General features: G+C 38.4%; 1 long non-coding RNA gene across 1 annotated transcript; it reads right to left on the bottom strand.

Moving 5' to 3' along the window:
• Positions 1–7,242: 7,242 nt before the first annotated feature.
• On the bottom strand, positions 7,243–14,508 carry LOC116441357. The gene is made up of 3 exons (XR_004239040.1): positions 13,131–14,508; positions 12,383–12,490; positions 7,243–11,032 (listed from the first exon to the last, which is right to left on the bottom strand). It is a non-coding gene; the product is annotated as an uncharacterized LOC116441357 (long non-coding RNA).
• Between the last annotated feature and the right edge of the window lie 3,897 nt (positions 14,509–18,405).

Genomic DNA, 18,405 nt, shown 5'->3' with positions numbered 1-18,405 from the left:
CAGGAAAGCACTGGAGAAACACAAGCTGACTGATATTTGATTTCCAAAAGAAAACTCTGCATCCTTTTTCTTGCCATATCCACCTGCTCTACTCTGTGTCACCAATTTAAGGCAGAAAGCAGCATTCCAACATTTCTTCTCTATTTGTAGCAATGGGGTCACATTCTGCTCAAGTGATTTTAAAGTTGTACTTTTAGAAGATGTTCTTTCCTTTCTGATTAATTCTGTTAGAAGTGTAGCAAGGGTGCCATGTTAGGAAAACTTTATTATTTTACTAAATGTCAGAAACATATTAACAGCAGCTGTGGCAGCAGGAGGAGAGCTCTTTGTCTGACCATGAAAGCTGGGGACTGTTTTCACAGAACAAGAGGAGAAGTTAAGGAAAACACTGTGGTTGTTTTTATTTCTTTTCTTTCTCTTCTCTACTGGAGTTAAATTACAACTTTGTATTTCATTTTTTATTATTGTTATTTAATAACAACAAATGAAGGAAAAAAAACCTGCTCAGATTTTTGGGGTCAATTTTCAGAGATATGAGGATAGAACTAAATTAGCAGCAAATAGGGATTTTTTAGCATTTGTGTATCGATTAAAGTCAATAGGCACATTTGCTGAACCATTTGCATATAGGAAAACTACTCCTGACATCAGCCACATCACACAGATGTGAACACAAACACACAAATCACTTAAGGCAGAATGAAAGCCCTGCAAAGGAGGGTACTAGGACTTGGCTTCACATTAAAATTGACCTCCATGAAGAGGCTGTCATCCTATTTGGCCACCATTCGTTTGCATTATGATGTGACAGGAAAACTTTCTCATTTATCGATCCAATCACCCACCCATCCATGGTTGGAAAATTTCAAACATCCCCTCCTTATGTCTGCAACTCCTGTACAAGTAAACTTGCAGAATGCAGTCCCACATTGCCACATAAAACCCTTTCCACTAAAAAAAACCAAAACATATATATGAGAAAGCCATATACCAGTAAAAATTATACAAGAGAAGCTTCAGAATGGATTACTGCAATTCAGACTGTGGAAAGACTCACTTATCAAGTCTAAGAGGGGTAAAAAGAAAACAGGAAAAGCAGAGAAAAGCAAACAGAAGCTGTAGTAATACAAGTCTGTGGTTTGGGAAGGAAAAAGCTGCTAAATCCTCTCGTGGAGCTCATGTATTTCTGTAAATACACACGTATTTCGTCCTGCTTGCAAAAGGAAAGGTTACAGCTCGTCATGAACCAGAACCACTGTTAAGAAAGAAGAACACAGACGTAAAAATGGGGAAATTTTTACTTGCCTCCAACAGGAATTTAAACCCAAGGAAAGCATTTCAGATGTAAAAGCACTAATCAAACAAATACTCTGACCTTGCATGACAGAAGATGTGTGAAGCAAGATCATTTTAAGCTCCTTGACTAAGTCAATCAATTTTCTACCTTGCTGTTCCTGTGGTTTTTTTTTTTTTTCTTTGGAAGTGTGCTTCCTTATAAAAGAGTTGGGACCAGAAATTATAGAAAAAAAAGAAGATTCATAGTCTTGGAATCCTTTAACTGCAGCACATGTATTTTTCTAGCACAAACACAGAATTCTACTTGACATTCTATCATGTATGGAAGAAAGAGATTTTCTCTGTCTTTAGTCCATCCAGCTCTAGACAACAAGGTGCCGAGCACCTAAACTTGGCACAAAGAGCAATTCACATTTCTCATTTATTCAAGTCCTTCTCTAAAGAGTGTTTGAAAAGAGAATGAACATATTTGTTACGGAGAAAGGCCATACAAATATTTAAGGTACTGTTTGGATTAAGATATTGTAATATGAATGTAAAATTGCAGGTTCTCTTCTCTTTCAGCTGCTGGTTCCCAAGGAACAGTGAAGGAGTAGCAGCTAACTTGGAAACTGCTTTGCTGGATAAAGGAAAGATACCAGGATAGCCAAGATTCATTTTTGCACACAGACTTTAGCACTGATGCAGCACGAAAGCTTGCTCTGGGTCTCAGGTTGGTTAATAGAAAATGATTATTTAGATTACAGTTCCCAGAGAGATCTCACCCCTCAAGTCCTATTGTGCTTAGTGTTGTAATCCAGGATGGAGTTCCTGCTCAGAACACTTGCTGTACTGAGGGATTAGGTGAATGACTGCAAATCACACAGCACAGCTGATGCAGACTCCAGTTCTCCAGTCACAGTTCAGTGTCCCATCCAGTGGGCCACTCAGGCAATTCCCATGTGCCAACATTTGGAATTGTTGGGGTTTTTAGTCCTTCTAGTCTCTTAGGATTTTTCCAAAGGCTGAGCTTGTGTTTATTAAAAGTTTAAAAGAAGGGTGTTCACGTGAACTGAACAATGAACTGGTTGGTCAGCATACCATTGCAAGATTCATTCCTAGGTGAGGATAAGTTATCCATACAGATCCAATTACATAAAGTCATGGTTATTAAACAGCTACTGAGTTGGATATAGAAGTGTGTGGTACTGGAATAAATCCCTTCATCATTTCCTTTTCATCACTCTCAGCAACATTTGGCTGTTAGTGCAGCTTATAAATACTGAGGAAGTCGTACCAGTTAGAAATAAATTTGCTCTTGCAGTATCCAGGTTTTGATAGGCCACCAGTTTTGTGGAATAAAATGTTGTTCTTTACACGGGCATCCCCTCATGTTAATTTTATCATTATTCCAACATGATTTTTTCCCAAGCTGGGAAAAGAGTTTGTCTTTCTCCATCACGTTTGTTTACACACCCTTGTCTACTGTTAAGTGCTTAATGGGTATTTCTCTATTTGTCTCCTGTCCTTAACAGTCAAGTGGCACTTATTAAAGTTAAAATAGGGAATGCTGCACCCTTGTGCCACAGACATAAAACACAATGCAAGTTCAACATTCTTTACAGAGAAAATCAATAGTTCTTCTAACAAAGCAAAACTTTCAGCAGCTTCTTATCCAGCTCACAAACCACTTCGTTTCAGCAGGTACAAGATGAATGACAGATAGCACTGAGCTAATTTCAAGAAAACAGCACCAAAACAAAAACTTCAATTGGTCTGTTATCCTGAAACCACTGAATTTACACAGTCATTTGTCATTATTTTGTGGGGCTGTGTCTTATTATATGGTTAGGATTTTTATTCTACTGTTAAATATTTCATCAAAAAAGCCATCTAATGCATCATTATCAAAACCCAGTCTTGGAAGTATGTTAAAATATGGGTTTTAATCCAGTCTAAATGAATAAATATTTTATTTGGAAAGTGGATTATAAATGTATTTATTTCCCATACAATCCACACTTTCTTGTTTTGTTTCTTTCCTTTAGTTTTGTTTTATTGCCCCAGTAACAAAAGGATGTGTTCCTATCCAAGTCCACACTGAATCATTGCACTTCCAGCTTAGATTTATCTATATAAGAAAAGTTAACTAGAAACTTTGTTGAAAATGATTGCTTTTACCTTACATACATAGAAGCCCTAGTGCTGGCAAAAGCTACAATTGGGGGGTTATGGTAGAGGGCTTAAGTGATTACAGTTTGTCAGTCTCACTGGCAGAATATTTCAATAGTTAAGAGAATCTCAGACCACAAAATTTCCTCATAAGGAGTGGCAGCCAACTAATACCATAATTTCTGGTGTCTTCTGATAGCTTTCTCTCCTTCTTCATTTACATATTTCTCCTTCTCTGCTAGCAGACTGCAGAAGCTCCTTACTGTAGCAGCATAGATGAGGGTTCCACTACCATTTTTGAATCTGTTTTCTGATAACATTTTTAATCCATGCACGTTGATACTGATATGCTGATTTCACTGAGGGGTCTCTAAATTGTTTATTAGATGAGTACTCACAACTAGATGCCACGTGTGAATCCAGCCAGCACAAATCACTGGGACTGCATTCAACAAGAATGGCAGCACCACGAAGACAGGATGCCAAAGGAAGTTCTCACTTTCCCTGCAGAGCAGAGATATATGGTTAATATAGCAAGAAGTCGTGAAGTAAAACAGATGGAAGAAACATTCTGAGTGTTAGCAGAGAAGAGAACGCAGTAAGTAGTAAAGGGAGATGAGCTATTTTGCATGAGCTGTCAGCATTCTGGTCAGACTTAGGAGTCAGATTTTATAAATATTAATTTTCCAATCCTATCTGGTTTATTATTAAGCCATCAATATGATTACTGTCTCAGAGAGATTAATTCTGAGGATGGGTGTTTATCATTTGTCTGGTTAAACTGAAATAGAAACTTTTCTGAAAAATTGTTTGTTTGTTTGTTTTTTCTACATAGTTGCAGAAAGGATGAAACACAGAAAGGGCTCTTACTTCTGTTAATTCCTGTGCAGAGATGGTGGCAAGCAAGAGTCTGAGACAATCAGAGGCTGATCATTCCCTGAGCTCCATCCACAGCCTTGAAGAGTCCTGTGACATTTTAGCAATAATATATAACTGCAAGAACAATAATTTTTGCACAATGACTATAATGATACCGTGCACATTAACTAAAGGATAATCACCTCTTCTAATTCTCTGACAGGTGATCAATACTTTAGAGTTGTTTATCCAGATTATGAACTCAGTACAGTAAGGTGTAACCACATTGGAGCTTGTGAAAATGAAAATCACAAGCATCTGTAATGGTGCTGTAGCAATGCAGGATAGTTTGAAATTGTTCTTATAAATCTTTTTATAAGCCCCAAATTAGTCAAGAACACATATTATCTGCTGTTGTTTGACATCATCACCCAGGAATTTTCAGATACCTGACAGCACATTTTAAAACTATCATCATTCAACCTATCACTTGCACATTTTGTGGCTACCTATATGAGTTATAGCCAAGGAAACTCAATCAAATTAGCAAAGGATGATAGATTATTTGAGTAATTATTTTCTGAGCAACAAACTCTTTCAAGTTCAATTGGAAATGACTCATCTGCAACCACTGCAAAATACCTCTCAGATAATATCTGACATAATAATGGCATCAACAATTCAAGTGGAGAAATACAGGTTTGAGACCTCTTTGGCTCCTATGACCTGATATAGCAAAACCCTTAAAGAATGCTTTGTTTGAATGGACAAAAATTCTTGTATTTTATGTCCTGGAGGTGATGACACACTTATGTGTCTATTTAAGAATTGAGAAACCCAGACACTGGGTTTCTGGGACTGCACATAAACTGCAGTCCTGCTGATTCAGGAACTTCAGGATTTCTTCTGTTTCCCTCAAATAACTAAATTTATCCACTGCTTCAGACTGATATGTGAAGAGACCGGTAATGAGAAGATGCCTTCAGTCGAAGGGAGCTCCTTACTGAGGGGAGTCTGTCTGGACATACTTACAAAGACCTTTATTATCTCTTTTGATGTTTGTGCTAAATTCTGTATTGTACAAATCAGCAAATACTGCAGCAGAAATAGCAAAGAAAAATGATAGTCTGTCTTAGAGTGCATGGTTGGCAGAGCCACCACACCTAGGACATTTCAGGTGCTAGGTCTACAGCATCTGTGGGGTATAGAGAGGAGAAGCATGTTGAAGTGTGGGTAGGATGGGAAGCTGAGCTCCTTCACTGTGTTGCAGGGCTGCTAAAGGGTCTCACCAGGCCCTCCAGTGGGATTGCTAAATGCTCCAGAGGGTGGATATCACAAATCCCAACTACTGTCTCCCATGTGCCAGCAGGGACAGGATGCACCCTTACCTGAGGGTTCCTCCATACCTACCCTAATGAAAGGCAGAGAACCAGTGCCATTTCAGCAGGATGACTGCATGTGGACTTGAAAAAGAGCCTTGATCTGCTTTTTCAGAATGTGAAGAAATGTAAATCACACCACCCTGTTTCAAAGTCTATTAGAAGGTAGCAGTGATGTATAGTTCAACCTAGCACCTCTCACAGTGACTAATACACAGCTTCCCTGCTGTTCATTCAGGATGACTGGTGATAATGATAATGATGAATATCCACTCAAAATATCATAGGGTTTTGGAAAATGATTCCCTTTGACTCACTAAGTACACAGTCTTCACTGGCAAGATAATGTGTCAAAACCTATTTCTGAAGAACACAAGCTACTACCTCATTTAAACAATCCAGGATAATTTTAAGATGTCAGAATATGCCTGGGGATTGCAAATGTAAGGCAAAAGTGAATTTTCCCTCCATTAAAACTTGGCTTTACATTAGCCAAGAAAACATTAGGATTACTCTCACTGCAGTCATATCTCAATTTTATACTCTTAGAATTTTGTGGTGATGATAAATTCTTTCAAAAATTGGTCTCCCCATTATGAAGAGCTACAGGTGATGTGCTACCTGCATACAGAGAGAACTGTGGAGGTTTACTTGTAACCTTTAACCTGGAATTGTAAATATCTCATTCACTGCCTAATCTGACATAAGCCACAAACCTCAACTATATTCAAGGTTGAAATATATTGAAATGAATGACTGGCATTTCCCCAAGTGTCTATGTTAAATGGATGCTCAGCAGAAGTAAGTCGTGGAAGGAAGGCAGAAAAGCTACCAATGCCTACATGATGCTCTTTTCCCCTAGGGAACTGTAAGTTTGGACAACAAATGAATAAGCAGAATAAAGCATAGAAGCACCAGTGTAGCCAATCTCAAGTAAAGAGGGGGAACGGTTGTGGAAGGCAAGAGGGAGAAAGGAAATAGAAAAAATTAAATACTACATTAATAATTGTGAAAAAATAATGTTTTCCCTAAAAGGAATTGATTGTATAGAGCCATTCATCTTCTGACACTGTCAACACACACTTCTTCTTCTGTCTTAGAGAAGCTTCTTTAATATTTATGAAGGGCCACTGTCATTTTCCCCCTCTGCCTTTCTGGTTGCATCCTTTATGACTGACTGCTTGTTGCTAATGTCAATGTCCTCAGGGAGAGGAATCATCCCTCCCACCCCCACCAAGGCTCCAGTCTGAAGCCGATGAGCGTGAAGAGAGATGGCAGTTTGAGGGACTCTGCAGCATGAAAACATGTCCAGCACAGAAAGGGAAGACTGCTCAGTAATCAGCTCTTTGTGGTTTTTACTTCCAGTTTGCAAGGGAGATGTACTACTCCTTGCATTTCCTCCTAAATGGGAAAATAAAGCATCATCTCACCTTATTTTAATTGTTTCAAACAGAAAAAGATGACCAAATAATGTTGGGATATCCTTGGAATTAAAAATACTGCATCTATAGAGCATTATTAATTAAGCACATCCTGATTTTCAGGAAGGAAAAATTATCCAAACTTCATCTGCCTTTCACTGTCCATTATAAGTGCATTAATAAAAGCAGGTTTACCAAATAATCTGACAGGGCCTAGAGATAATAACAAAAAGTAATCTACTTTTATGATTACAGGGATATGCCTGCACAGTTCTTGAGGAGACTGCCTGTGGTTGCAGCCTGCCAGTTTAACTATGGGCAGCTTGAGAAACACAACCTTTAACAAGTAAAAAAGGTATTTCCTGCAAACACAGCTCTGAACAAGTGAAATAGGAATTCCCTGCAACCGTCCCTGGTAGATATTAGAAGGGATCCCTCTGCGAATACACCATCAATGCCCTCATCTGCCATCCTGCTTTCAAGCCACAACCAAATATATATATCAAGCGACCAAAAGTAACTTTCTGTTCTTGGATGAACAGCTTTATCCTGCTGTGGTCAAGGCTGCTTTAAAGACAGTAAAAATACAAGCCTCATGGCTATGTGCTGGACTAACAGAATTGGGCCCCCACTGCATTATGGCTCAAATTTAACATGATATATGATGTCAAAGCTAGAAAATCATTTTGTTTCTTAAAGTGGACAGGAGATGGAATTTAAACTGCCTTGGTTGGAGTCCCATAATCAGTCATCCAAAATAAATTGTATTATTTAAGAGTTATTCAGAGGCAGACAAGCTGAAAACCTGTCTTTACAGAATAAAAAAGTTTATAGGCTCCTATAAACATTTAAATTGCTTCTTCATACATGTTCTGCATGGTAATTTCTTCTGTTTCATTTGTAAGACTTTCTGTTGTTCTTTGTGACTGTTCTCAGCAGTTTGGATCTACAAACACTGCACAGTGGGGTGTTCTTATTTACTAAGATCACCAATCTAAAACTACTCTACACACACACCCTGGGATAAAAGAATTATTCTGGTACATAGGTTTGAATTAACACAGGATATTCCACCAAAACTCTCCAACAGCTCCTGAGAGTGTAGCTAATTTGCTAATGCGAATATATTTGTGAGATTTTTCTGTAATTTTGTTGCAGATAGATGCAAGTGAGGTTTAACTGCGTCACCTGTGTCCCGAATCAGGTGGTGGGACGTTGGCTGGCAAAAATGTTAACACAGGCTTTGAGACAGGAGTTCAGGAGATCACACGTCCCTGCCCACGTGCTCAGAACTGTGAGCAGTGCCCAAACCACAGCAGTTTATGTCATATGAGCTCCCAGCTGCTGAGTGCTTACAGCACAGGGCTGTAACAATCTGATTTTGGTTACACAAGGTTACCAGGGCGCAGAGATTCCTTGATCACTTCTCCCATGCAGACTGTTCATACTCCTCTGTAAACTGTGGCATACGGACACAGCATAATATTCCCTTCTCCAGGTTAACTTGCTTCATGTGCAGAGGAAGTCTCAAGGGACACCCCACAGCATCTCAGGGAACAGCACTGTTCAGATTTACGAACCTTTAATGTTGCATTGGACTTTATTGAGAAGCTCAGCTACAAATATTTCCTCTCCAGACCTACAAATACCTCCTCTCCAGACCTGATACCCTAGAGTAGAGGAAAATAGCATTCCATGGTATAAATTTTCTAATAAACATGATGTCAAATGTGTCATGATATTTTCCAATTTTTTACTGGAAATCAAAAGAATTATTTTTCAATAGAAGATTTCTTTTTAACCTTTTCACAACAGCCTGTTTTCCTGAGCTTGGGAGAAAAACAGGAACATCTAATAATTACTAGACATGTCTTACTGGTCAAAGGCATTTTCAAAGAAACCGGCAAACCCAACTATTTTTATCTCATTTCATGCCCTCATGGGTTATGAAAATGAGCCAAGTCTTTTAGAAAGCTGCATTGCACTTAAATTGGCTTTTGCTTCAAAATGCAAATCTTCCCTGCCAACACATACGGAATGTAAAACTTGCCAAGTGGATGACAAGCAGGAAGAAGAAGATTGCAAATGATGTTGCAAAGACAGGAGATAAAATACACAGCCTAGCAGGATATACATGTTTAAAGATTCCTGCCATGTATATTTACTCCTGTGTAATCTGGAAGTGACTGAGATGATGACAACATTACGTTAGAGCTGTTTATATATTTAAACATTCCTTTCCTTTTATTTTAAAGGATTACAGGCAATCACAAACAAATGGGGGTTTTTCATGCTGTCCTACTGAAGGGAACAAAAACAGCCCTTAACTACTGTTTTGTTTTTGCTTTCAGGTAGTAATAGGGCTCCATCTCTAAACTCATCCTGTTGCTACAAGTTTCAGTTGCCCTTCTTCCCTTTGTGAAATTGTGAGGACCCTAATCCTGAAAATATCCCTATCTGTATCTCTGGACACATTGATCCAGAGAATAGATCAGATCTTAGATATTACTCAAAGATTTGCTCATCTCCCCAGAGGATTCTTTTAAGATGAGCCAAATTCTACTGAATTCAGAGGTTTTTTCAATTGATTTCATGGAATGAAAGATATTTGTGATAATACTTTCCCCAGTTTCTGATACTAAGAAAGAAAAGGATTTTTTTTAACCTATTCAAAGAATATATATAGCACTACAAAAGTTCACTCATGTTTGGGAATTGACTTCCTTTTTGTTTTTTTCTCAAAACAAATGCTTGGGTTCACAAAGTTCAAGTGAATTTCTTATCTACCAAGATGAATTTTGTAATCTTTATTAAATATTAATGCTGAACAAGAATCACCACTTCTCTGTGCTTATAAAAAATAGTTGTCTCTAGAATGTAGCAGACAATTGTTGGGGGTTTTTTTCCCTTTAAGATTGATTTAAATAGTTTTAAATGTGCTATCGCCCTTGAAATTTTTCATAGGAACAAAGACATAGAGGTCAGGAGTGTGTCAAAATGACATTTAAATGTCAAACCAGTGCTTACTTTATTGAGATATGAAGTAATGTCTGCCTATTCACTGAAAAAGTGTTTAAGTCTATTTCAAGTTTTCAAAGACATTTCTCCAGTAATGATGCTTTGAGTGACTCTGTGGAGACATGAAACAGAAACTGAAATAGATTTGGTAGTGAGGAATAAAATTAGGAATTATCTACTGGTCTGGCATGAAATCAACATGACCACATTACATCTGTATTCGCACACAGTATGAATCAAAGCAGAGAAAAATCAAATAAGGAACTTGCTTCTGTGAACCACTGTAGCTTAAAAATAACAGAAAAGATCAAATGCCACAAAGTTGGGGACAGAAAAGACTTCTTTACCACAGCTAAGCCAACATTGCCTGCACCCAATAAAATGAAAAGTAAATACAAAGGAAACCAGCACTGTTGAATGCAAGCATAAATAACTCAGTCTAAGGATTATTAAGTCTTGCAGGCAGAATATTTGGAACTGCAGTCTGATTTTATATCCGTCAAACGAAGGAGTGCCTTACTTACTGCTCCCACCCCCAAGTACTAGTCTGAGGTGAAGCCTTCCTCTTGGTTCAGGCCTTCCCAGTAGATGGATTTCAGCTCCATCAAGCATTGCTCAGGCCAGGTCAGGGTGGCGGTGAGCGACACGCAAGGACTCTACTCCTGGGCTGCAGCTCTCACCACCACTGCCATTGGCCATCCCTACCTCCTTCTGCCACAGTTTCAAAAGCAGGGGAAGAACCTGCATCCCTGGAAGAGGTGCAGAGTTTCTCCTCCATGCCTTCAATGACCTTGTATGAGTGTGTGTCGGCACCTTGGGATGAGGTTTATTTCCATGGCCAGGATGTCCTTGGCTGCTGGACCACTCGGGAGGCCACTGACCTCTTCTGGATGAGATGCAGGTACCTGTCTGCCAAGAAAAAGGACCACAGTCATTAGCTAATTTCTCCCATGCATGTCACAGAACAGCTGTCTGCTAATTACCTTGCCTGACTGGCAGCCTAAATCAATTTCCAGCTAGGAGTCCACAAGTGAAAAAACAGTTGTGTACCGTATTCCAAATTTCATGCCTTTTTCTCCCCTGCATTGTTGGGGTTAGAAAAGGGAGAGGATGGAAAGTTTCCATATCTTACTTCTCCTGGACTGATAGTTTTCACCCCAGAAATTCATACTTTGACATTGTTGATTATTTTATGGACAACTATCACTGTGGTTTTTATGATGTACTCAGAATGAGCTCAGAAGTTGTGATCTTGCTGTGCTGTACAATACTTTTAAATTATGGGGCAATCAGCATTCCTGGTGTGTTGTGAGCTGACAATATATGGGTACCTCAGCTGACAGGAGGACACTGTCCTTGTAGTCTAGTACACTTTCTGCTGGCTCTGGTGAATACAGCAAGCAGACATTAAATGCTGCAGACATTCAAAATACCCGAAGAGCATTTTTCATCCAGTATTATTTCTCACAAATATGCCTAGGTGACAGCTTGTTTAATATACACTGAATAATATGAGTTGTGCCATTTGCCAGCAAGTGACAGAGCTCCACCAGTAAGCATTTTATTAGGTGAATTACTATTTAGTGTTCACACCATCATGTTTACATTTCCTTTTTATTTGGTGAATTACTAAGGCTGCACATTGAGATTAGTCCTACATGAGGGGCTGTGTGAAAATAGAAGCACCATATCCTTGAAGGTCACACAACACAGTGGAGAACACAAAAGAGTATTTTTCTTCAAGGGGTAAGGGCTCTACCTTAATTTTTGGGCCCGAATCCTAAAATTGTTATGGGTACTGAGGCTATTAGCTACTCTCAACCCCAGCTTCCTTTGACCAGGAGAGGCTCAAAAATTCCCTGAATTCAAGGGACAACATGCTAAAGGTTTAAAGGGGGTCAGCCTCAGGTTTACCTGAATGTAGGTTTCTTGAATATAGGTCACTGGGCTAAGTCATGACCATTTTTATGGCAACTGTAGGAAAAAGGGACTGTTTACATCTTCTCCTCCCCAGCTGTATGGCTAGAAAAACCCCATTGCCTTACAGCCAAGCATAAATTAAGGAACATGCACACAAAAAATTGGGCAAAGTGTCTCAACATCAGGATTCTGGAGTTCTGGTTCACCAAATGTCATACATATCCCCACATAATAAATTCATCACCTTCTTATTCAGTTGAAAATAGCTCTACAATAACCCATCCAGAATACTTTAAAGCTTATAGAAAGAAGAAAAAAAAAAAATCAGTTTCTCAGTACCTCTAGGTTCTGGGTGTATGAATCCCACGCAGACTTTCTCATACCAGTACCCGTGTGAGAGGTTGCACCACATGGCCAAGGGCAATGCCACAGGAGATGCTCTTCCCTCTAGAGACAAAAGCAGAAGAGACACACTGGCACTGTGCCCTATGTACATTAATAGGACCTGTCACTTGCCAGCACAAGCTAACACAGGCTCTGCTTTGGGCTGACATAGCTCTGTTGCTCTTGAAGACACTCACAGCAGTCTGGGGATCTCTGCAAGAACTCTGTTTTTAATTCAGACATGACCACAGACACGCAGTATCAGGCCCATCAAGCTGTTTCGGTCAGGATGTACTCAAGGACCCAGAGGCAGTGAGGAAAAAAAAAGCTTTTTTCTTTTTTAAACATGGTTCTGAATGGCCCCATATTCATAGACTCATCTTTCATCAGACGAATAATTCAGATGATCTGCCTCTTTTGTTTTCTAATTCTATTTTATTCCATTCCCTTTTGCTAATGTTTGTTTCCTATTTTCCTATGCCATGACTGCTTTTGAGCACGTGTCCAGCACAGAATCACAGCTCTAAATTTTCAAATTCTGTTCTTTGGAATAGACCCAGTACTGAAATTTTGAATTTGGGCCATAGGCAGCTTTTTGAACTCAATTTGCTTCTGCCACAGCACCCTTGAGACTGTCTGAAGACAAGAAATGATTTTTTTTGTGCAATGCAAATTAAAACCTGGTTTACTGAGCTTTACTTACCTCCTGACACACCACTGCACCACCACCATGACCACTGCCAATAAGGATACTGCCAAGCGCTGATTTTGGAACCCAGAATTCCAGAAATCAACAGTGCTGAAAGTAACAAGCACAAAGCTCATATTGTTTTAATGAGAAAATTTCCTGTCCATTGGTGCTCAGCTGAGTCCTACTGCTTGGACCTTGTAGAGTCTAATCCATGTGCAAGAGGCCAACTGAGATCTCAGGCTGTTTCTTCACAAACATAGTGGCATCTCTGACTTCACAATGCAACTTGTAACATGGTACAGGACTTTTGTTTCTTTTTTTTCCTCCCTTAGAAAAAAAAAATTATTGAAATTATGATTTTTTTAACGATGGCACTTAATACTCTCCAGCAATAATCTTAATCTAAGTAGTGTACTAACACTACATAAATGCCTGATTTTTTTTTAATTCATATTTTACTCATCAAAAATCAAACATTTCTTTTACCATTGATAACAATAACTTCTGCTAAAGTCAGCCTACTGATCAAAATGAGAAATAGAGAGTTATGAAAAAGGCACAATAAGGACAAGGAAGTGGGAGTTAAAGGCAGACGTATTAAAATCAAAAGCACAACTTTCAGCAGTAAGATTAATTACCACTATAACATATTACTAAATAAAATGTCAGGGTCTCTAACTCTGATTTTCTCCAAGATTTCTGTTTTCCTGGAAGATTTGCCACTGTATGTGTTTCTGGGTGTCAGTGGGAGGGCCTGACAGCAACTATAAGGTCTGGGAGGACACTGACCTGGGACAGATGGGATGAGAGGAGTGGGAGGCAGGTATTAGAGCTCAGCAGTGGGATAGGGAGGCAAGACAGAGATCCTGAGTCCCAAGAAACACAGAATGGAAACTGCTGTGCTGACCCTTGCTCAGCAGATGGACCCCCCACTTCAGACCCACACCTACCCTCATCATAGGAAGGTATGAAGAACATCTGCAGTTTGCCTGGGATTCTGCCTTGCCATGTTGTCTTGGTTTAAGACAAGTTAAGGGGGTGGCCACCTCCCCTTTACTTTTATCTAATCCCTTTCCACAACTAAGGAGACATGAATATGAGATATAAGTGAAAAAAATAGCAGTTTACTAAAAAGTCAGTAGTTACAAAGTGGTCGCTGAAATCTCCCAGAGTCACTGGGAGCAAAGAGAAACTCAAAATGGTGGAGAAATGATGGGTTCCTCCAAGCTTATTCAAAAAATTCTGGTCCTTTGACAGATTTCTCAAACCAAATATGTTATTATCATCTATTATTTCCTTTTACTTTTTATAGAAACTTTGATATTCAATTTCTTGATATCTTTCAAACATTAGACTCTGTTGAACTTATAGGTTCCTGAAAGATGATGACTGACATCAGCTACGAAATATGGTAAATAGTGTAATTATAATTCATAAATTAAATGCTACAGCTAGGAGATGCTAAAAAAATTAATGTGGCTCATAATTAACTTTCAGTAGCAAAAAAATAAGATAGTTTATAAAAAGTTTTAACAGAAATTAATTTGTCTCATTTTTTCCTTCAGAAATTAATGGTGAAAATCAATTATCTTTGCAGAACAATGCAAGATTCATGTTTTTATCAATCAATAAAGGTCTGATTGCACCAAAGCAACAATTAAGAATAGGAAAGCAGATCTAAACCAGCATTTTTTATTAGCTTTTCTAGAATAAGAATAGAATGAACAGCAGCACTGAAGAAGAACCCGATGTTTAACCAGTCTGTTGTTCTGTCATGGAGCAGAGATTCAATTCCAAATAGAGGATATAAGTACCTTCTTACCTATTACCTTAGCTAAACATCTGGTTGCAGCAACCTGTCTGACAAAGGTGGAGTTTGAGAAAAGGTTATAAGGTGTTTTGCAGATAAAAAAACAAATAAAAACAAACAAAAATTGTTTCTCAGTAGAACAGTAAGCATTATCATGAAATAATTTATCTGGTTCCAATGCCAACATTACGTGTGAGCCTGTAAATGACTGTGCCTAACCTATACAAGGAATAAGAAAGTACAAGAACTCTTTCTGGGTAGCCATTCAGACCTTGACTATCATCAGCATGACAGTCAATGAAGCCTTCTCACATCCTTACCCACCTCCCGTCCATCCTATGCAACCAATAGGCTTTGCTAGGGAACAGAAATCACAGCAAGGAATAGGCAAAAAACACTCCCCCATGTTAAAGCCATTTTAGAAAGTCTATTCATTTTATAAATTCTCTCTGGGGGATATATCCAAGACAGCTTTCCTTAGACAAAACAATGCTAACAGGTCATCAAAGTCACAAGCTGAAATTTCCCAAGTTGGCAAGCCTCAGCTGACATTCCTGACTGCTGGAAGGAAATGATAAAGCCAATTTTTATAGACAGACTTTGTTTCCCCTTTAAGAAAATGCACACACAGAGTTTAGTTTCAGTCCACTTATTTCAATATCTTCTTGTCTTGCTTGTCTTATTTTCAAGGGTTGGTATCCAAGGGCTGTCATGCTGCTTTTTACTAATTTTGACATCTGGTCAGGTCATTTTTCAGAATTAAATGACACGCAGCTTTCACGTTTTCATTTTTCACCCTAGAAAAATAAATGCTGAAGCTTTCCTTTCATGTATGGCAAAAGCATTTCCATATCAAGCTCACCATTCTTCCTGCTGAACTGAATTGCAATGTGACTGGGATATATCACAACATGCAACCCATACCAGAAAACAATACTTCTGCTCTCAAGAAAGTTAGATATGCACTATATGAAAGAAAAAATAAATTCTGTGACTCCTGTATGAGCTTTGGAGCAAAATCCTGACCTCTATTTCTAGAAGACTGCCTGCTGAAGATGTGAGCTTGGTCTTTTTTCTAACACAGACATGCAGACATTTATAAGTAATTTGATGAATTGATTTGGCCAAAAATCTTACCCATGGATCACAAATGAGAACAGAACCACCATGCCTTTACAAACTGTGTCTTACAAAAAGTGACCAAGCCAGCTTATAGACTTAGCTTATAGCCGTGGTCATAAAATTTGATTCACATGTGGCAGCTGTATAATCACTCTGTTCAGGCTGATGTGATCACATTTCCATGCTAATACAATACTTTCAAGAAACAATTAATAGTGCATTTATTTATCATCTTCAGATATTCCAAAAAGAAACTTGGATATGTATTTTAACACAACTCTCCTTAGTATTTCTGTCCAAGGAGCACTTTGGGACCCTCCAAAGTGATGCCATTCAAGCCAATCTGTATCCTTGCAGTGTGAGATGCTATTCATCGTGAGAAAACATCTGCAACCTATTCTTGTATAATTAGTATGCTTTTGTAATGCTGTAGATACTTTTATTTCTATGTGTAATTTCTATGCTAATGATGGGAGGAGAGATCAAACTCCTCTCTGCTGGCTTTCTCCCCATGACTGAGGCTTCTCCTCCAGCTCAGCTGAAAGGGGGGCCGGCAACAAGGGAGGCAATGTGGCTGGGTCTTTTTCAGCATATGAGCAAGATATCCACAGGCCACAGTGGAACCCTGACCTTCCCACCCAGGGCCACGTTGCTCCTTGACAATCATGTCACCACTGAGATATTCGGCATCTTGAAAACACACATATGAATAAACCAGTTTCCTGCACTTTTGGGAGGTGGAACAGGAGAGGGAGTCTTGTTAAAGGTAGAAAGAACCTTTCTTTTTCTCAGGCTTGATCTGTTTCTAAAAGAAAAAATTAGCCTATTATAACACTACGTAAATCCCAGTTTTCTGTCTTAAATGCTAATTACAACCAGTGCAATTCATACTATTATTTGCACTGTGTGACATTAAGTTAAATTCTTTTTCAGTTAATTTGTTGTTTGCTACTGATCTCTAGTGCCCTTCAGACACTCTTGAAAATAATTATTTAGATCTCTATTAAAATATTTTGATGAATAAAACCACTGAAGTAGTAGCTGATGACCAGGAGCTATATTTTAAGCAGAAACAGGCCTGGGGCTTCAGGGTTTTGTTATTTTTAACATTACTGGAAGAAACTGGAACAAAGCTAATGGTGAACAAGCCTTCTAACGCTCTCTAATCTTGTGAGTCAAAATAACACTGACTATATTACTTTACACATAGGCACTGTTTTAGAAAGCTCTTGTCTGATTGCTGTATTAAATTGTGGAAAAACTAAATTAATAGAATCACATGAAGGTGTTAGTTCATCTCCCTGCCAGTGCAGTGTGGTTTTTAAATCCTTAATACCTTAAGTCTCATACTGATTGTTGTAAAACAAGGTGAGGTTGTGTACATTTTACAGTGTAAAAAATACAGCTCTTCTCAGGACTTCCCTTCAAGCATGGAAACTCTGGTGCCACCAAATTCTTGAACAGAATTGCATTAATTTGGATAAATTAGAGACTGAACTGAGAACAGATCAATTATTCTTGTTGGGACATCTATTAATGAAAGAAAAAATAAAAGATTGTCTTATTTTGTATTAAAAATGGATAGAATCAATTTGAGAGGAAAATATTTTAAATTTAAATTAGAGTATCTACAATCCTTATTAAGAGGCATATCTCAAATATCAGTCATGTGAAATAGTTTCTTATAGTGGCAAACTTTTTAAAACAGCTGTGGAAAAATTCAGTCATATAAATCAAAAGTCAGAAATTGCAGATAATCAATAATACAGCGGCTAGTTTTAGCTTGGTGATTTTTCTTCATCTGTGCTCAGGCTGCTGCTTAAAACCATTCTCACCCCCTGCTCTGAATTGCAGGAGATCAGAGAGTTAATGACATTACCAACATACATTCCATTGCAGAATTTCTGTTTCACAGCATGCCAGCTGTACTCACTCAGCCATCTCCACGTCCCAACTTAGGTTGTGCCTGTAACAATATACAGGTTGAAAATAATATTAAGGAGAGGATTTAATCATAGTTAAATTTCAAAACTAGAAGCTGCCTGCTGATCTGAGTGTTTCTGAATTGCATTCTAGATCAGCGTGCTAAAGACAAACAGGAACACTTTTTGCTATGACACGATCAACTGAGTAAAGGAATCAAAAGAATGGGATTTATTTGCTGTAATTTTCCTGAAAGCAAATAAAAGTGTGCTTTATGTAACTAAAATCTGCTTGTAAATGGCTGTGTATTTTCAAGGAGCTAACACCTTCCTTGTCAACCTGCTGTTTCAATAAAAGGACATGTACTCATATAGGACAAAGTCAGCAGTTTGATGTTATGTTTCATTCTGTGTTACAAGAAAGGCTGGAAGA

This window comes from Corvus moneduloides, chromosome 3 (assembly GCF_009650955.1).
Source record: "Corvus moneduloides isolate bCorMon1 chromosome 3, bCorMon1.pri, whole genome shotgun sequence".
NCBI lineage: Eukaryota > Metazoa > Chordata > Aves > Passeriformes > Corvidae > Corvus > Corvus moneduloides.
The sequence above is the reverse complement of the archived record's forward strand: the minus strand, read 5'-3'. Positions and strand labels throughout refer to the sequence as shown.